Genomic DNA, 22,186 nt, shown 5'->3' with positions numbered 1-22,186 from the left:
CTCCAAGATCTGGGGGTCGGCACGAATGGCAGCCATCACGACCTCATCTGCGCGTGCGGCCGCGATTTGCTTCTCCGCTACCAAATGCTCCTTGAAATCCTGGCTACTGCGTGCACCATGGCTTAGGCCGACGCTTATTTGGTGGAGGGGTCGGTGATTTGGGTGGAAGGTGTCGCGCTCACGCCGGCGGTCGGGGCATGTGGGATGTGGAAGGAGGAGGAGGATGGGGGTCGGGTGTGGATTACCTGCCTAGATAGGCGAGGCCGAGCAGCGTGAAGGAGGGTTGCCGGCGAGGAGGCGGCGCTGCAAGCAAGGAGTGAAGGTTTCAACTTGGAAAGAAAGGTGGAAACAGGGGAAATGTGGCTTTTGGTAAGGGGGAGGGGGCGGGGAGGTAGATATTTCCGCGGAAGCTGAAAATTTGGAATCGCTTCAGCGAGAAAACTGGCGCGCAAAGTGTCATCAAACACGGTCCCTTATTCGGAGCGGGCTGTGGACTGTAGCCGTCGCACCTTCTCGCGTAAGCCGTATGCGTACTATACTCCGACGGTGCTCCAAGATATTGTGTGCTGCATCTCACACGGTTGGTTATAATAAATTGTGTGGGATCTACTTGATTTTTCGTCTTGATTTGAATTACATAATGGGGTCACAACGGCCATGGACGGTGTTTGAATTGCTAGACCTTTTATCTGCAGTGAACATGCAACTATATGTGTGTCATAAAAGAATTGGAATTATTCATGGTTCGTTTGGACATTTTTATGCATTAACTGAGTTTTCAATGCATTTATGTGCATAATTCAAATTTGAACTACATGCACATGCTCCAGTGCATATAAATTAGTTAAAAAAACAAATCTTTTGTCCTTGGGTGCATGCTTAGGTCCCATGCAAGAAATGGGAATGAATGTCACACACCCTGCCACCGTCACTCGGCCGCAAACATTGAGATACCTGGTTTTTAAATTCTAGTAACTCCAAAACTCGTCTGAAATTCAGGAAACATGGCATGCTATCATGGAGCAGCATCAACATGTCGTGATAAATTTTTTGTCCCATTTGGGGCAGGTTTGGGTATATGCTTCTCCACAAACCAGAGCTTCTCACAACAAGCATGATGGTTTTGGTAGGGAATGCCCCACCTTTGGGGACGAAACGATATCCATTGCCTCTTATTGCTTTCAAATTTTTTCTCATGTCAACATAGAACAACAGGAGTGTTTTGTTATTTTTTGTGATTTTTCGGGGTTCGTTTGGACATGTGTATGCATTAAGTGAGTTTTCAATGCATTTATGTGCATAATTCAAATTCAAACTACATGCACATGCTCCAGTGCATATTAATTGGTTGAAAAATCAAATCTGTGTCCTTGGGTGCATGCTTAGGTCCCATGCAAGAAATGGGAATGAATGTCAAACACCCTGCCACCGTTACTCGGCCGCAAACATTGAGATACTTGGTTTTTAAATTCTAGTAAATCCAAAACTCGTCTGAAATTCATGAAACTTGGCATGCTATCATGGAGCGGCATCAACATGCCGTGGTAATTTTTTTGTCCCATTTGGGGCAGGTTTGGGTATATGCTTCTCACAAACCAGAGCTTCTCACAACAAGCATGATGGTTTCGGTAGGGAACGCCCCACCTTTGGGGACGAAACGATATCCATTGCCTCTTATTGCTTTCAAAAATTTTCCCATGTCAACATAGAACAACAGGAGTGTTGTGTTATTTTTTGTGATTTTTTGGGGTTCGTTTGGACATTTTTACGCATTAAGTGAGTTTTCAATGCATTTATGTGCATAATTCAAATTTGAACTACATGCACATGCTCCAGTGCATATAAATTGGTTGAAAAATAAAATCTGTGTCCTTGGGTGCATGCTTAGGTCCCATGCAAGAAATGGGAATGAATGTCCAACACCCTGCCACCGTCACTCAGCCGCAAACATTGAGATACCTAGTTTTTAAATTCTAGTAAATCCAAAACTCGTCTGAAATTCATGAAACTTGGCATGCTATCATGGAGCGGCATCAACATGCCGTGGTAAACTTTTTGTCCCATTTGGCGCAGGTTTGGGTATATGCTTCTCACAAACCAGAGCTTCTCACAACAAACATGATGGTTTCGGTAGGGAACGTCCCACTTTTGGGGACGAAACGATATCCATTGCCTCTTATTGCCTCCAAAAAAAATTCTCGTGTCCACATAGAATAACAAGAGTGTTGTGTCATTTTTTGTGATTTTTCGGGGTTCGTTTGGACATTTTTATGCATTAACTGAGTTTAGAATGCATTTATGTGCATAATTCAAATTTGAACTACATGCACATGCTCCAGTGCATATAAATTGGTTAAAAATCAAATCTGTGTCCTTGGGTGCATGCTTAGGCCTATGCAAGAAATGGAAATGAATTTCAAACACCAGGGCACCATTGATTGCCGGCAAAACATTGAGATTCCTGGTTTTTAAATTCTAGTGAATTCAAAACTCATCTGAAATTCATGAAACTTGGCATGCTATCATGGAGCGGCATCAACATGCCGTGGTAAATTTTTTGTCCCATTTGGGGCAGGTTTGGGTATATGCTTCTCACAAACCAGAGCTTCTCACAACAAGCATGATGGTTTCGATAGGGAACGTCTCACCTTTGGGGACGAAACAATATCCATTGCCTCTTATTGCTTTCAATTTTTGTCTCGTGTCAACATAGAACAACAGGAGTGTTGTGTCAATTTTTGTGATTTTTCGGGGTTCGTTTGGACATTTTTATGCATTAACTGAGTTTTCAATGTATTTATGTGCATAATTCAAATTTGAACTACATGCACATGCTCGAGTGCATATAAATTGGTTGAAAAATCAAATCTGTGTCCTTGGGTGCATGCAAGAAATGGGAATGAGTTTCAAACACCAGGGCACCGTTGATTGCCGGCAAAACGTTGAAATACTTTGTTTTTAAATTCTAGTAAATCTAAAACTCGTCTGAAATTCATGAAACTTGGCATGCTATCATGGACGGGCACCCGACATGCTGTGGTATTTTTCGTGTCCATTTTGAGAGAAGGCGCACTCGAATAATGACAGCCAACAAAGGCATTTCGAAAAAATAGCTGCCACTTTAATATCTCAAACGTTTGTATAATTCAAACAGTGTGCGTTCTGTTAGGCATTCATGTGACGCCACGTGTCTTGGTTTTAATGGCTATAGCAGGTGCTGTGTGGATAGCTGCTTGACTGAACGGGAGGCGTGTGAGCGCAGTCCAGTATGCAGGCTCACCGGAAAGGGTACAGGCTGTTCAACGCAGGATCTGTGCATCTCTTCAATGCAAACAGTTCAGATTACGGTATGCAAATTAAAGCCAGACTTCGGCGCTAAGCCAAGAGACACTACGATTTGTCAAAATATGCAGCTAACAATCAATAGCACTATCTATTTTTTGCAACAAAAATTTAGTAATTAAGCATAGATTCCATTCATACTAGAGATTAAGGAGTCGTTCTCAGCGGGAAGCGAGACAGCCTTGGACCGCCGCCCGCCTCGCTCCCTCTGGTCTATATTAATGGCGCCGCCGAGCGGCCGCACCCCCCCCATCCTCGCCACACACACAGTTCCTCTCTCTCCACCCACATCCTCGACGCCGCTCTGAGTCCTCAAAGCCGTCAATGTACGAGGATGCCGTCGAAGCGCCCCATCGGAGGGAGTGGCGACGCCGGGACTGCTGAAGCACCGGAGCACGGCGTGAATATGGAGACAGAGGTTTCTGCGCCGCCGACGAGGTGGAGAACGAGGCTGCCAACAAGCGGAGGCGGGTCGAGAAAGAACCGCAAGCGACTCCAGCAGGCCTAGACTTCATCAACAACCTCCCCGATGATATGTTGATAGTCATCATATCCCTCCTCCCAATCAAATATCAGGCGAGGACAGCCACCCTTTCCCGGCGGTGGCGCCCCCTATGGCTCCGCACCCCTGTCGACCTCCTCGACGCCCACAAGCTCTGCCATGGCTATTGCCAAAGCTTGAATGCGTTCTCCCAGATCCTCGGCAGTCACGATGGCCCAATCAAAGGCCTTATCATGGTCAAGTTCTGTTCCAATGGCAAGGACCGAGCCAAGCTTGACGAGTGGTTCCGATCCCCCACCATAGATCAACTAGAGAAGCTAAGTTATAATGATGGGCATATGCGCTTGCTGCCAACATCCGCGCTCCGCTTCGCGACCACACCGCGCCTCGCCAAGTTCATGAACTGCCATCCCCCCTTAATGACCCGCCCGCTCTTTTTCTACCACGACTGAAGCACCTCGAGCTCGTTGCCGTCCACATCCCAAAGGATAACATGGAGCTCCTGCTCCGCGGCTGTACTGCACTCGAGTTCCTTTCTCTTCAGGCGATGAATTGGTCGAGTACCTTGCACATCACCTCCAGGACTCTCCGGACTATTTATGTGTGTTGTTGGTGCTGCAACGAGAGATCACAAAAGATGGACCACAATATGGTCATCCAGGACACACCTTCACTTGAGAGATTACTTGTAGTTGATCAACAAGGTCCAACAAGAATCAATGTCATTTCTGCACCAAAATTGAAAGCGGTGGGCTACTTGTCTGTCAAATACTACAACTTTCAGGTACAACAGTCGCCTTATATACCTCTCCTTGATATCAACGTTATTTCTAGTTTTGAAGATGTATGTTCGTCTATCATCCAGCAAAGCTTCACCCAGACTCTGGGCACGGTGAAGGTCTTGGCACTAGAATCTGTCGACCCCAACCTGGACCAAGTTGTCAGTTGCATGAGATGCTTTCCGTGCCTGAAGAAGTTGTATATCGAGGTGATGTTCCTTTCCTGTTAAATGTTAACCATAAGGGAGTTCAATTTTTTGCACCTTTTCCCAAGTTTACAATGACAATGTACTAACATTTCCGAAGGAATGTTGGAGGATTTTAGGACATACACCCCCACCCCATATTGGTTGTTTCATTCATATGGTTACAATCGTCCATAAGCATTTCTCCTTTGGATTCATCTGTACTAGTTTTCTCAGGGAATTTTTCATCCAATCCAACCTCTTGTGAAGAAGGCTACATTTTTCAAGATTGTAATCAAATGCCCACGTTAATCATGCCAGATCGAAGATGGCACATTGGTGCAGTTTACAGATCCTGCAAACCAAATGGGCGTGTAGTAGTGTTCAAAACTACATTTAGGCACTAACACGTTCTCTTCTTTTGCAGATAATAATAGGCCTGGAGGTGGATAATGTTTATAACGACAATCACATCGAATGCCTGGATCTGCATCTCTCAAATATTACTTTGAACTCCTACCGAGGAACCTTACCGGAGATTACACTCGCCCCGTTCTTTCTTGCCAGAGCAAAGGTGCTGAGGGTACTGAGGTTGAACATGCATTTAATTAGGAAAGATGAATGGTATGATTATCAGAGCCGGCAGGTACAGCGGAATGGAAGAGCCTCCAAAAATGCCAAACTTCGTATTGGAAGAGCATATGGCAAAGCAATTGGAAGTCATTGTGTCAAACCCATACATGACTTGTCAGCGGCTGACCCCTTTTCAGAAATGACGCAGCTTGCAATGTTTGAATTTGGGCATTGTAATCTTTGAATTTGAACCTTGCAATATTTATGGTATTTGTTATATTGAACCGTTTCTGTTCTCTTGTCTCAACGCAAACAGTTTATCCGAGTGAACCGCATGTCGTATATCGCACACACCTTGATCTGGCTGGCCATTTCTTTTGTGTTGCCTAATCATAAACAGTTCATCCGAGTGAACTGTATGTTGTACATCGCACACACCTTGATCTGGTTGACCGTTTCTTTTGTGTTGCCTAATCACAAACAGTTCATTCGAGTGAACCGTATGTTGTACATCGCACACACCCTCATCTGGCTACCCGTTTCTTTTGTTCCTCCTCATCGAAAACGGTTAATTGAACTAAACCGTATGCCCTGAATCGCACATGCAACTATAATCTGAACCGTGTTTGATGCATCCGTCATCGCAAACGTTTTGCACCTTTTTTGACGGGTTTTTTCCACCACCGTTTGCGATTATTGCATCACACACAGTTTCGTCGAAGGGTCTTTGATCGTAGTGTCGCGTTAGTAGAATCCTGCAGTAGTGTTTGCATAAAAGTAAAAGATAGCCCCTTCACAGAGGGAAGCAGAGGTTACCATGCGCTTATTTGTTTGTATGATCAACCCCTTAGTGCAAAAAAAGTCACGTTATATTGCCCCTTATGATAGCAACCTTTATTATGCCGTCTGCCACTTTTATTCTTTGCCATCACAAGTTCGTACAACGCTCAATTTTCTCTTACACTAAATGGTCTAACATTTTTAGAAGCAATTTTTATTGCCTTATTGCACCGATGAAAACTTACTTGAAGGATCTTGCTCAATCCTTAGGTAGGTATGGTGGACTCTTGAAGATAAGATTTGGGTTTAAGGGTTTTTGGATGCACAAGTAGTATCTCTACTTAGTGCGGAATTTTTGGCTAGCAAGGATGTGGGGGGGGGGGGGGGGGGGGGGCAAGCACCACATGTTGAAGGATCTATGACGATATAACTTCTATGTGAATATGAACAAACACTAGCAAAAGAGCCCGTGCGTTGCAACGGGAGAACACAATCCTCGTATGCACCAAGCGACTCATTCGTGTTGCCACTTCTATCTTCCATCTTCCATCTTCTCCTTCTGATCTTATTGTGGTTTGTGGTTTAATATGCCACTGTCCTTTAATTTCGCCCCCTCTCTTTCGTTTCTCCTTCGGAATCTTCACCTTCCGATCTTACCGAGGTTTATGGTTTATGCCACTGTCCTTTAATTTCACCCTTCAAATTTTTATACATTGTACATTTGATTACCTAGGAAGATCCTGCTAGGGATACGCCTCAGGAGTTGAAACATAGCTTCCACATTTTGATAATTTCAAAGTCGATAATGACCATTCGTCCTCGGGTACCAAATTAAACCATGCAAGTCACACACCATATATAACAGTAATATTTCTAAGCGCATCAAGCAAATTACTTTGTTAAACAGAGTAACCACACAGGAAAATATATAAAATCATGAAGATGCACACTATTACAATAATTCTGTTGTGGTGAAATTAATAACAAAAAATGGTGGTGGAATTGGGAGGAGATGACAAAGATAAGAACAGTTTGATATCGTGCATTGTACATTTCACTGATTAAGGAGTTACAGGTTCACGATTCAACTCGGAAGGGAGATCAGTCAGCAGAACAGCTAAAGCTCTCTAGTGTTGTTACTTCTCAGTCTACAATAGTTTTTTCAGGTACACAAATATACTCAGATGCAGCTTGGTCGTTGGAGCCAGGACAAGCTGTAGCAAAGGCGGGCATAGGTGTTTTCTTACAAATTAACCGGCAACATACCGACCATGTATACATCTCTGCTGTGTCGCCACCAGTAGCATTAGCTCTGCAGGCAGAAGCTTATGGACTGCTGTTGGCGGTGAAGATTGCAGCTCAACTACATGTGCAGAATCTGAAGTTTTTGACAGACTCTGCCGTGCTTGCCTCAGCTGTTGTAGAGCCTGATGTTACTAAAGCAGGTCGGTGGGCTATCCGGCCAAGCTTAGCTGCTATCCAGACCACGCCTTCATTTCATCCATGCAGAATACTCAAAAGTGCACAGGAGTCTGAATTTCAAGGCACACCATCAGGCTAGACATGCTGTCAAAGTGCAAGATAAACCTTTCAGCTCTACTTGCCTACATTCAGATCAAGGTTTAGATATATACTAATCTGGAACGATGTCCTACCTGTAATGAGCTGTCAGCAATGAGTGCTCAGCCACTCGAGCTGCTATTTGTAAAGTGTGCTTAATGCCATATTAATAAAATCCTTCTGTTCAAAAAAAAAATCAAACTTAATTAGTGTGCCTAACTTTCAGGTTAGTGTGTGGTTACAAATATTCCAACTACGTAACTGACCCTGAGTATGATACTCTTTGACTTCTCCAGCATAGACTTCCCCTAATTAATAGTACAATAATCTTTGCATGATGCAAACATATAGAACTCCTTAATACAAAAAGATTAGATAATCCCTATTAATTTACCATGTTAGCACTTACAAAACCTACCCTGTATTGCTTGCCGCTGGCAGCACCGAATATGGACATGCCTGCCGCTCTAGTCGTAATATTAGCTGACAGGAGCTTCTATCAGGTAGTCCAGGCAATGCAAGAGAAAAAATTCAAACACAATGGAAGGCATATAACGACTATTAGTTGGACGGCATCACATGCCAGTATGTCTCCACCAAGTAGATTGGATTTCTACATCCTGCCGCCGGATCGGTTAAGGGGTGATGATGATTCCAGATATTTTTCTTAATTTCTCTGTTCAAAGTAATTGTAATCTTGAGCACAGATTTACTCGGTGACACAAAACTGACTAAAAGATCACTCCTAGTTTTTTGTTCATTTACTGACTGAAGTGTAGCATCTATGCATATTTCAGACTTAAATCAAACTGGGAGAAAAATAACTTATTTGTCCATAGGGAGCAAACAGAGAATTAAACACAGACTGACAAACGTTGGACTAATATAAAGTATAGGTAACGCCTAATATAAAATACAAGCAACGCCCAACTTACAGAGATTGGACACCCAGATAAAACAGAAAAAAGTGCAAACAACTTTAGTAAACGCCCAGGTTACAAAGACTAATTTTGATTTGTAAAAAAAGGGCAAATCTCCAAGCAATATTGAACAACGTAGGCTACTATGAGTACAGGTTAATAGATGTGGCGCATTTGGTTAATTGAACCTGACTACTGGTCCCTTTAACTCTTTTTACTTAATTAGCTTGATCAGCTGATAGAACACCTTCCTTTTGTTAGCTATCTAGAAAAAACACTAAAACTACTTGTGAACCCAGTGCATCTCAATCAAGATACAGGTTAATAGATGTGAAACATTTGGTTAATGGAACCTGACTACTGGTCCCTTTTATTTTTGTTACTTGATTAGCTTGAGCAGCTGACATGACACCTTCTTTTTGTTTTTCATGAATTGCAGAAGCTTAATTACTTGAGCTATCTAGAAAAAAACATTAAAACTACTTGAGAATCCAGTGCATCTCTATCAAGACAAATCATACTGTAGGTGTTGACATCTATATCGTTTCCCCATTCATACTCTGCATTTCTGCAACTCCACTTGAAAAGGGCATGGAGTCAGGAAAGGCTACAATCTTCTGATGGATATTCAATCCAATGGTCAGACTGTGGATACATTAGGGCCGAAGCGCCACAGGATAATTAGTTGCTAATTAAATATGGCCTAAACCTCAATTGACACACTTATTGTTCAAGTTTAAGGACCAACCACAACATACTGTTAAGCTTGCAAAATGGTCTTACATTATGGGACGGAGGGAGTACACGTGATTTTATGAAAGCTAGAAACTCAAAGTCTTTTACACCCTAATGATCTACATCCAATGAATTATGAGGCACTATTTCCTTAGCTACATTTCTACAACTGCCATCAGGGATACCAGCCAACAGAGAAGCTTCTCAAATATTATTCTGAATCACTGAACCTATCTAACTAAATATGAATCTTTAAGACTTGAGTCAAACAGGGAGCAAGCAGAAAACTGTTCATGAACTTATTTGGTCATGGATTTGAATCAAACAGAGAGCAAACAGGGAATCAAACAAGGACTGGCAAACAATGGAGTAATATAATGTACAGGCAACACCCGGCTTTCATAGATTGGATGCTCAGATTAAAGAGAAAAAAGTACAGGAAACATTAGTACACGCCCAGGTTTCACAGATTGTTTTTGATTGAAGCAATATCCAACAAAGTTGGCCTAATTTGGGAAAAGCTGATACATACCACAACGTTGGACTAATTTGGGAAAAGCTGATACATACCTCTGGTGTAGCACGTTCGGACGGCGGATGTTCTTCCTCCGGCGAACTCAGCAGAGGCGACATTGGATGGCTCGGTGGCGAACTCGGCAGAGGCGACATTGGAATGCTCGACCGATGTTCTTCTTCCAGTGAACTCCACGGCGACGACATTGGACGTTGCCAAAACCACCTTGTCCGATCATATGTGATGGGTGAAAATTGTTTCTCATAGCTGCAACATCTTTGAAGCTTTGAAAATTCAAAACCTTCAATGGGGCTTCGTGTCCCAAAACCTTCACAAGCGCTCAAATCTCCTAGGCCTAGTAATTTTGCAGTATTTGCGAGCACTGAGCAGCATAATGCAGAATTGGTTTATGTCACATATGCATGAGCATAGTACACTGTGTCTTTGGACCTGCAAACCCATATCACAATGGATAAGGATGTGAGCACCAGCACGCCTGCTAAAACCGGCAATACAATTTTCATCATGTTTCTCTCTTTCTTCCTGCCTTGAGAGATTCAGATTGATGTTATCAGACAATGTTTGTGGTACAAATTCCAGGAAACTCACAATGATCGAATATTACTATGGGGAAGGTTAATTTGCGTGGTACCTGCAGTAGCCACGCCGGCGACAGGGAGGTCCAGCGTATCGCTGCCAGCAGCACTGCCTCCCAACTTCTTGGCATTGATGAGGTCCCCCAGCCAGACCAGGCACCTGGTGGCGTCCTCCTTGGAGCTGTTGCTCAGGTTGGCCCGCCGATCTACAAGCTCCAGCCTCCGCCGCCGCCGTTCTGCAAACCCCAGCCGCCATCGCCGATCCAGCCGCCCCCGCCGCTCTACATCGAGTAGCCGCGCCGCCCCCAGCCGCTCGAGCCGCCGCGTTGACCTCCAGCGGCGCCGTTCTGCAAGCTCCAGCCGCCACCGTCGATCCAGCCGCCGCGTTGACCCTGCTCCACCTGGCCGCGCGACAGAAGCTGTCTCCGCCGTGATCAACGGCGGGGGACTACGACGGCGACTGCAAGGGGATGGGAGAGAGTAGCGAGGGTTGCCGGGAGCGGAGGGATAGGGCGCGGCGGCGGAGGGAACCCTAGCGCCGGGCGTCTCTCGTTTTCGTGCGGGAGAGAGAGCGTCCGTCGAATCGTTTTCTTCTTTCACTTATAACTTAATAAATAGAATAGATTAATGGACATGGAGTGCGGGTTGATTCTAGAAAAGATGAGGGGCTTTTTGTATGCTCAACCCCTTAGTGCAAAAGAACGTCACGTTGTATTGCCCTTTATGGTAGCAACCTTTATCATGCCGTCTGTCGCTTTTATTCTTTGTCATCACAAGTTCGTACAACGCTCAATTTTCTCTTACACTAAATGGTCTAACATTTTTAGAAGCAATTTTTATTGCCTTATTGCACCGATGAAAACTTACTTGAAGGATCTTGCTCAATCCTTAGGTAGGTATGGTGAACTCTTGAAGATAAGATTTGGGTTTAAGGGTTTTTGGATGCACAAGTAGTATCTCTACTTGGTGTGGAATTTTTGGCTAGCAAGGATGGGGTGGGGGGGGCAAGCACCACATGTTGAAGGATTTATGACAATATAACTTCTATGTGAATATGAACAAACATATACCATTACGTTGTCTTCCTTGTCCAATGTCAACAATTTTGGCATATAATATTTTGATGGGGGCTCACAATCACAAAAGATTTCCAAAATAGTGTATTTGCATGTGAAAGTTCTCTTCCTTATACTAATTATTCGTGAATTGCTTGTATGACCAATATTGTGATTGTCAAGTCTCAAAATATTTCACTTTCTAAACCCAATGTGAAGCTACCACTAGGCATGATATGATTTCAACTTCATGACATTCAATTTATTCAACAATTTACTCATTGAATATAAGTGAAGTACAAGAGTAAATGACGAGCTACTCCAAAAAGATATAACTGAAGATCATGAGCATAATATTTCTTTCTCTCAAATTGATATAAGTGAAGCAAGAGAGAATTTCTTCAAAAATACTAAAGTACACATGCTCAAAAAGATATAAGTGAAGCACTAGAGCAATTCCATAGAAAAGAGCTTCATTGACGGGATGTGAATGCCGCTTACCTAGCCTCCCTGACAACTATTCGAGGACTCTATTTTATTTAAAAACTTTCAGATATAAGTATTTTAATAAAACATCAAGCAAAATGACAATAAAATGACATTCTAAGAATAGCGCAACTCATGTGAAGAAGCAAAAACTTAGGCTCAACCGATACTAACCGATAATTGTTGAAGAAGAAAGGTGGGATGCCTACCGGGGCATCCCCAAGCTTAGATGCTTGAGACTTCTTAGAATATTATCTTGGGATGCCTTGGGTATCCTCAATGTTGAGCTTTTGTGTCTCCTTAATTCCTCTCATATCACGGTTTTCCTAAATCTCAAAAGCTTCATCCACACAAAACTCAACAAGAACTCGTGAGATAAGTTAGTATAAACCAATGCAAAAACCTTCCCATTATCTACTGTAGCAAATCACTAAAAATATTATTCAACATTGCATACTAAATGCCTCTGCATATTTAATACCCTATCCTCAAATAAAATCACTAAATAAGCAAACATATGCAAACAATGCCAACATAACAGCAATCTGCCAAAACAGTACAGTTTGTAAAGAATGCAAGAGTATCAATACTTCTTAAACTCCAAAGATTATGAAAATTTACCACACTGTAGAAAATTTATCAGAGCTTATATTGTAAAAAGTTTCAACATTTTATCACATTCTGAATTTTCTAGGGAATTTTTGCAACGGCGGCAAACTTTCTGTTTTCAAACAGCAACATGTAGACTTGTAAAATGAGCATTGTAAGGTTATCAATGCCACTTTTATTTAAATAAAAGATGCAAAACATTATTATAAATAACAGCAAGCAAATCCTAACAAAATAAATTGACGCTCCAAACAAAACACATATCATGTGACGAATGAAAACATAGCTCCAAGTGAGGTTACCGATAATGTTGGAGACGAAAGAGGGGATGCCTTCCGGGGCATCCCCAAGATTAGTTGCTTGGATCTTCCTTTGTGAGATAGGTTAGTATGATAAAGAGCAAACCATTTCACTTTGGTACTGTCAAAGACAAGATTCATAATTGTTCTCACACAATGCCTACTGTAGCATATCATTTCCACAATTTATATTGAGCAATATAAGCCATAGAAACTAGAAAAGAAGCAAACTATGCATTGAAAACAGAATTTGTCAAAAACAGAACAGTCTGTAGTAATCTGTACTCCAACCATACTTTTGCTACTCCAAAAATTCTGAAAAATTAGGAAAACCTGGGTAATTTGTATATTACTACTCTTCAAAAAGAATCAGCATTTTATCACACTTCTGCTAAAAATGAGAATTGTTTTCCTGAGCGCAAAAGTTTCTATTTTTTCAGCCAGATCAAATCAACTATCACCGTAAGCCATCCCAAAGGTCTTACTTGGCACTTTATTGAAACAAAAGCAATAAAAAATGATTACTACAGTAGCCTAATCATGTGAACACACAAAATAGTAGGTAAAAGTGTTGGGTTGTCTCCCAACAAGCGCTTTTCTTTAATGCCTTTTAGCTAGGCATGATGATTTCAATGATGCTCGCATAAAAGATAAGAATTGGAACATAAAGAGAGCATCATGAATCGCAAGTTCCTCTCTCATAATAATTTTAAGTAGAATCATGAGTAGATTCATCAATATAACTATCACACAAAGCATCCCTTTCATGGTCCATAAGCATAGTATTTTTATTACTCTCCACATAAGCAATTTTATTCTCATTCATAATAGTGGGAGTATCATACGAAACTCGAATACTATAAATTGTTCCCACATTAAAAGAGTAATGTTCAGTAAAAGGATATTCAAAATTATGATAATAATTATCACTACTTTTATAACATAAGTATCATCACAATAATCATCATAAGTGGGAGGCATGCAATCATCATAGCAAATTTGATCATTCAAAGTAAGGGGACTAAAAAGATCATATTCATTAAGCATAGCCTCCCCAAGCTTGGGACAAACATTAATTGCAGCAAATAAATTCTCAAACATGTCATTATCATCAAACATAGCATCGCCAAGCTTGTGGCTTGGCATATCATAAGCATGATCACTCTCATAATTAATAGTATGAAGAGCACCAACGGTATAACAATTGTTATCATCATAATTTCCCAAGTTGGTGCCAAAAAGATTTCCAAGATTATAAGAAGTATCATTATCTTCCCAATCATAATCATCACAACAAGCAATAGGCATAACAAAATCATTATCAATAGTGCTTTCAAACATTGTGCCATAAGACATAGAAGCAATATCATCATCAAGTGCATCATCTTCCACAACTATTTTTGATTCATTTTCATGAGGCACAACAATAATAGGAGCAACATTATTTGGGAGAGATACCGTTTTACCTCTATTCTTTCTTCTTTTCCTTTTCTTCTTCACCACCTCACATGTGGGTTTAATTAATTTTTTCAAACTTCTTATTGATGAGATGGGTTGAATAGGGAGCTCCTCCTTGTCACCTATTTCATCATGAGAGACAATAGGAGGGAAAGTGGAAATCTTTACCCTTTCATTAATATTCATTTTATATTCTATTGGTTTTCTCATCTTTCTTGGCAATATAAACATTCTCATTGCAATTTACCATGCAAAACATATAGATATTTTTTAGTTTAGTTTCAATGTCGTCCGTGAGAATGAATACGTCAAACCAACTATTTTATATGTCAATTCTTCACTCCCCAAGAATAAACAAAGTTCATTATAAAGTTCTAGGGTGATCAAGTTATTGCAATATTTGGACACGATTCGATCATGAAAAAGCATGCATTGGAAATTAAGATGACCAACCTTATTGCAAAGTTCACAAGTAATAGGACAAAGAGAACTTAATTTTGTAGCAAATTCGTCTACCACTTTGAGCAAAGAATTGGTTCTATCATGTTTATGCTTCTTGCAAAATCTATCTTCCCTATAAGGCACGTCTTCACAAACTTTATGCACTCCACAAAAATTGACATGCTTATAAGAAACATTTTTGTCATGACTTGTGCAATAATCATTAGCATTTTGGATATTCAAAGAATTCATACTAACAACATTGCAATCATGCTCATCATTCAAATATTTCGTGCCAAACATTTTATTGACTTCTTCTAACAATTGAGCACAATTTTCCAATCCATCATTTTCAAGAAATATATTATAATGATGATCAATAATATGATGCAACCTCAATTCCATTTTTTGTAGTTTTATTTTTATAAACCAAACTAGTGATAAAACAAGAAACTAAAAGATTCAATTGCAAGATCTAAATATATACCTTCAAGCACTCACGTCCCCGGCAACAGCGCTAGAAAAGAGCTTGATGTCTACTACGCATCTTTATTCTTGTAGACTCGTGTTGGGCCTCCAAGCGCAGAGTTTTGTAGGACAATATCAATTTTCCCTCAAGTGGATGACCTAAGGTTTATCAATCCGTGGGAGGCGTAGGATGAAGATGGTCTCTCTCAAACGACCCTGCAACCAAATACAAGAAATCTCTTGTGTCCCAACACACCCAATACAATGGCAAATTGTATAGGTGCACTAGTTCGGTGAAGAGATGGTGATAAAAGTGTAATATGGATGATAGAAATATATTTTTATAATCTGAATAAATAAAAACAGCAAGGTAGCTAATAGTAAATGGGCACAAAAACAGTATTGCAATGCTTGAAAATGAGGCCTAGGGTTCGTACTTTCACTAGTGCAACCTCTCAACAATGCTAATATAATTGGATCATATAACCACCCCTCAGAGTGCGAAGAAGAATCACTCCAAAGTTCCTATCTAGCGGAGAACATACTTAGAAATCGTTTGTAGGGTACGAAACCACCTCGAAGATATTCTTTCCGATCGATCTATCCAAGAGTTCGTACTAAAATAACACAAAATAATTTCAGATTCATAATACTCAATCCAACACAAAGAACCTCAAAGAGTGCCCCAAGATTTCTACCGGAGAAACAAAAGACGATAACGTGCATCAACCCCTATGCATAGATTACCCCAATGTCACCACGGGAATCCACAAGTTCAATGCCAAAACACATATCAAGTGAATCAATATGATATCCCATTGTCACCACGAGTATTCATATGCAAGACATATATCAAGTGCTCTCAAATCCATAAAAGTATTCAATCCGATAACAATGAGATCTCAAAGGGAAAAAAATCAATTCATCACAACAAGATAGAGAGAGGAAAACACCATATGATCCGACTATATTAACGAAGCCCGCGATACATCAAGATCGTGCCATCTTAAGAACACAAGAGAGAGAGAGATTAAACACATAGCTACTGGTACAAACCCTCAGCCCTGAGGGTGGACTACTCCCTCCTCATCATGGTGGCCGCCGAGATGATGAAGATGGCCACAGGAGATGATTCCCCCCTTCCGCAGGGTGCCGAAACGGGGTCTAGATTGGTTTTCGGTGGCTACAGAGGTCTGCTGCGGCGGAACTTATGATCTAGGTTAACCCCAAGGGTTTTTGGAATATTTGTGAATTTATAGGGTAAAGAGGGGGTGCGGGAGGCCACCGAGGTGGGCACAACCCACCTGGGCACGCCTGGGCCCCCAGGCGTGCCCTGGTGGGTTGTGCCCCCTCGGGGCACCCCCCAGGTGCTGCTCTGTCCCATCCTGGGTGTTCTGGTCCATAAAAATTCTTGAAAAAGTTTCGCGGTGTTTGGACTCCGTTTGATATTGATTTGCTGCGATGTAAAAAACAAGCAAAAACAGCAACTGACACTGGGCACTGGGTCAATAGGTTAGTCCCAAAAATGATATAAAGTTGCTATAAAATGATTGTAAAACATGCAAGAATGATAATATAACAGCATGAATACTGCATAAATTATAGATACGTTGGAGACGTATCAGGGTGTCTCGCGCACACACTCTCTATATATCTCCCTCTCTCTTTCTGACTACTATGTACCACTCTTTTCACTAATCTCAGTTGGAAAACACTATTTCTCTCACATGCATATATACACATGCACGATCTCTACTAGCCCTCTATTCGCACATATATGTGCCTACATGTCTCTCGCACACACATTGTCTTTAGGCCCCTCTGTCACACATTGCACCCCCAGACACCCCTCTCTCTTAGTAGTTGGTATAATATGATTCCATCAGATCATTCGGTAGGATATCCCTGACTGTTAGGCTGGATGGTAATACGAGGCAAAGTTTTACCCAAGTCTGGGCCCTTGCAGTTGAGGAAAAATCCTACTCCTGGTACTGTATATTAGTGATAGGGGTGTGTACAAAGTACACGTGAATACCAGGTATTGTGCGTGTGTGTATAATATCGACGAACTAGCCCCCGGGCTTCTATAACATACTCGGGGCCTAGGGTTACAAATCATATATAGTCGGCTTATCATCAGCGGGGATAGAGTCCTCCACGACTCTGGTAGCTTCGTCTTGTACGCCGAGTCCTCCACATGGGTCTTCGTATAATGCGTCTCGGTCCAACCTATGTGGCGCAGGATGGAACTGACTCATGAGTCCTCATGTTGACCCACCACAACTATAAATGATGTGCCCACCCCAACTAGAAATGATGTGCCCACCACACCACACACGCAATCGGCCACTAAGAAAATAAGCATATACAATAGTACAAATGTTATACATGAAAGTTAATTGCATGGTGCATCCAAAAATATTTGTTCTGCATTGTGAATTTTTATATTTTCTCCTAAAATATTAGTCACGGGAAAGAGAAACGAAGGGCATATCTCTCCTTGTCTCCACCGGACACCCCCTCTTTCTACGCCACTTTCACGTATGCACACAAACTATCTCTCGGCCCTCTAAAAGTATGCATGCCCTAACACATTCACGTGTGACGGTCACTGTATTTCAAGTGAAAGCACTATACGGTCACTGGACTTCAGAATATGCTCATTACGGTCACCGTATACATTCTCGTGGTGATCATACGGTATCTAGATCATGATATGTCTCCTTATTTTGTTGATGACACTGACGGACATTGTATTTGATGTGTGCTCCGTATTTTGTTGACGACACTTACGGTCATTGTATTTGAAGCGAAAGCACAATATGGTCACTTGACTTCAGAATAAGCTCATCACGGTCACCACATACATTTTGTGGTGCTAACCAACCTGTGGTTGGATAGTTAGGAGGACAGTGGTTTCTCGAGCCCACCAGGGTTAAAGTCCTGGTGCTCGCATTTATCCTGGGTTAATTTAAGTATTTTTCGGCGATGTGCGTTCAGTGGGAGGAGATGTTCCCCTCGACTATGAGGCACCTATGGTGACTTCTTAAAATCTCAAGATCATATGTTGGCTCACTCTCTTGAAGGTGCTCATAGGGGTAGGGTCTGCGTGTGTGCGCTTATTGCGGTGAGTGCTTGCGTGTATATATGAGCGCTTGCGTCTGTACCATGTTAAAAAAAATACATGTTGTGATTATACGGTCACTGGCTCACCCGTACAACTCCGTATTTTGCTGATGACACAATCAATTAACCAGTCAAACATTCCACGTGGCACAACTAGTGTTGCACCATCGGCGCGCGTAACTGTGGGGCCCACCTATCAGTGCATATATGAAAGAAAGAAATGGTAGTTTGAGTCTGTACTGTGTTAATAAAATACATTTTAGGGTGATCATTGATAACCCACAAGTATAGGGGATCAGTTGTAGCCTCTTTCGATAAGTAAGAGTGTCGAACTCAACGAGGAGCTAAAGGTAGAACAAATATTCCCTCAAGTTTTATCGACCACCGATACAACTCTACGCACGCTTGATGTTCGCTTTACCTAGAACAAGTATAAAACTAGAAGTACTTTGTAGGTGTAACATGATAGGTTTGCAAGAATATAAAGAGCACATAAAAAAACTAGGGGCTGTTTTAGGTAAAGAAGCAATAAAGTTAGTATAGCGAGTGTGGAAAACCGGTGGTAGGAGTTGCGAAATTGTCCCTAAGCAATTGACTACTTTACTAGACTGATAGCAAGTTTTATGTGGGAGAGGCCACTGTTAGCATGCCACCCCTGACTTGGAATTCTATGCACTTATGATTGGAACTATTAGCAAGCATCCGCAACTACTAACGTTCACTAAGGTAAAACCCAACCATAGCATTAAGATATATTGGCCCCCTTCAATCCCGTATGCATCAATTTCTATGCTAGGTTGAAGCTTCTGTCACTCTTGCCCTCCAATACATAGTCCTATCAACATACAACTAACCCTATGGTGTGATCCACGCGCACACTCATATGATGGGCACCAAAGGACATCAACATAACCACAAGCAAATTAAACCAATCATAGCAATTCACCAATTACCGATAGGACAACAAAAATCTACTCAGACATCATAGGATGGCAACACATCATTGGATAATAATATGAAGCATAAAGCACCATGTTCAAGTAGAGGGTTCATCGGGTTGCGGGAGAGTGGACCACTGTAGATAGATGGGGGAAGGTGATGAAGATGACGGAGGTGTTGGTGTAGATCGCCGTCACACGATGATGGCCCCGGTGGCGTTCCGGCGCCACCGGGAGAGAGGGGGAGAGAGCCCGCCTTCTTCTTCTTCTTCCTTGACCTTCTTCCTAGATGGGAGAAGGGTTTACCCCCTGGTCCATGGCTTCCATGGTGGCGGAGGGGCGAGAGCCCCTCCGAGATTGGATCTGTCTCTCTGTCTCTCTCTGTTTCTGCGTTCCAGATTCTGACCTTTCACCATTTCTTATATTCCCGGAGATCCGTAACTGCGATTGGGCTGAAATTTTAACACGATTTGTATCCGGATATTGGCTTTCTTGCGGCGAAAGAAGGGCACCAACCACCTTACAGGGTGGCCACGAGGGTCAGGGGCGCGCCCACCCCCCTGGGGCGCGCCCCCTGCCTCATGGCCCCCTCGGGCATCGTCTCGCGTTGATTCTTCTTCCCAAAAATCACATATATTCCAAAAAAATCTCCGTAAGTTTTTATCCCGTTTGGACTCTGTTTGATATGGATTTTCTACGAAACAAAAAAACACGCAACAAACAGGAACTGGCACTGGGCACTGGATCAATATGTTAGTCCCAAAAATAGTATAAAAAGTTGCCAAAAGTATATGAAAGTTGTATAATATTGGCATGGAACAATCAAAAATTATAGATACGACGGAGACGTATCAGCATCCCCAAGCTTAATTCCTGCTCGTCCTCGAGTAGGTAAATGATAAAAAAATATAATTTTTGATGTGGAATGCTACCTAGCATAATCTTGATCATGTAATCTAATGATGGCATGAATATTAAGACACGAGTGATTTAAAGCAATAGTCTATCATTTGACATTAACACAATAATACTTCAAGCATACTAATAAAGCAATCATGTCTTTTCAAAATAACATGGCCAAAGAAAGCTTATCCCTACAAAATCATATAGTCTGGCTATGCTCCATCTTAACCACACAAAATATTCAAATCATGCACAACCCCGATGACAAGCCACGCAATTGTTTCATACTTTTGATGTTCTCAAACCTTTTCAACTTTCACGCAATACATGAGCGTGAGCCATGGATATATCACTATAGGTGGAATAGAATATGATGGTGGAGGTTGTGTGGAGAAGACAAAAAGGGAGAAAGTCTCACATCAACGCGGCTAATCAACGGGCTATGGAGATGCCCATCAATTGATGTCAGTGCGAGGAGTAGGGATCGCCATGCAACAGATGCACTTGAGCTATAAGTGTATGAAAGCTCAAACTAAAACTAAGTGGGTGTGCATCCAACTTGCTTGCTCATGAAGACCTAGGGCACTTGAGGAAGCCCATGGTTGGAATGTACAAGCCAAGTTCTATAATGAAAATTCCCACTAGTATATGAAAGTGATAACTCAAGAGACTCTCTATATGAAAAACATGGTGCTACTCTGAAGCACAAGTGTGGTAAAAGGATAGTAGCATTGCCCCCTCTCTCTTTTTCTCTCATTTTTTTGTTTTGTTTTGTTTTTTTGGTGGGCTTCTTTGGCCTCTTTTTTTGTGGGCTTCTTTGGCCTCTTTTTTGTAAAGTTTGGAGACTCATCCGAACTTGCGAGGGAATCATAGCTTCCATCATCCCTTCCTCACATGGGACAATGCTCTAATAATGATGATCATCACACTTTTATTTACTTACAACTCAATATTACAAAGATACTAGAACAAAATACGACTCTATATGAATGCCTCCGACGGTGTACCGGGATGTGCAATGATCTAGCGTAGCAAAGATATCAAAAAACGGACAAGCCATGAAAACATCATTCTAGCTATCTTATTATCATGCAAAGCAATATGACAATAAATGCTCAAGTCATGTGTATGATGATGATGGAAGTTGCATGGCAATATATCTCGGAATGGCTATGGAAATGCCATGATAGGTAGGTATGGTGGCTGTTTTGAGGAAGATATAAGGAGGCTTATGTGTGATAGAGCGTATCATATCACGGGGTTTGGATGCACCGGCGAAGTTTGCACCAACTCTCGAGGTGAGAAAGAGCAATGCATGGTACCGAAGAGGCTAGCAATGATGGAAGGGTGAGAGTGCGTATAATCCATGGACTCAACATTAGTCGTAAAGAACTCACATACTTATTGCAAAAATCTATTAGTCATCGAAACAAAGTACTACGCGCATGCTCCTAGGGGGATAGATTGGTAGGAAAAGACCATCGCTCGTCCCCGATTGCCACTCATAAGGAAGACAATCAATAAATACCTCATGCTCCAACTTCGTGACATAACGGTTCACCATATGTGCATGCTACGGGAATCACAAACTTCAACACAAGTATTTCTACAATCCACAACTACCCACTAGCATGACTCTAATATCACCATCTTTATATCGCAAAACTATTGCAAGGAATCAAACATATCATATTCAGTGATCTACAAGTTTTATGTAGGATTTAATGACTAACCATGTGAATGACCAATTCCTGTCATCTCTCTAAATAGATATAAGTGAAGCAAGAGAGTTTAATTCTTTCTACAAAAGATATGCCCACGCTCTAACAAATATAAGTGAAGCAAAAGAGCATTCTACAAATGGCGGTTTTCTATGTGTAGGGAAACATGCCACTGGTGCGCGTCGGTCCTAAACAA

General features: G+C 41.8%; 1 long non-coding RNA gene across 2 annotated transcripts; it reads right to left on the bottom strand.

Moving 5' to 3' along the window:
• Positions 1-7,174: 7,174 nt before the first annotated feature.
• On the bottom strand, positions 7,175-11,126 carry LOC109757322 (uncharacterized). 2 transcript variants are annotated; one of them, XR_002231492.4, is made up of 4 exons: positions 10,543-11,126; positions 7,988-10,340; positions 7,817-7,901; positions 7,175-7,727 (listed from the first exon to the last, which is right to left on the bottom strand). It is a non-coding gene; the product is annotated as an uncharacterized lncRNA (long non-coding RNA). The 2 variants fall into 2 exon arrangements; XR_006663662.1 differs by having other exon boundaries at positions 7,817-10,340; positions 10,543-11,083.
• Positions 11,127-22,186: the final 11,060 nt, after the last annotated feature.

Source organism: Aegilops tauschii, chromosome 5 (assembly GCF_002575655.3).
Source record: "Aegilops tauschii subsp. strangulata cultivar AL8/78 chromosome 5, Aet v6.0, whole genome shotgun sequence".
In the NCBI taxonomy this organism is placed as follows: Eukaryota; Viridiplantae; Streptophyta; class Magnoliopsida; order Poales; family Poaceae; genus Aegilops; species Aegilops tauschii.
This window is presented reverse-complemented; position numbering and strand designations above follow the sequence as displayed.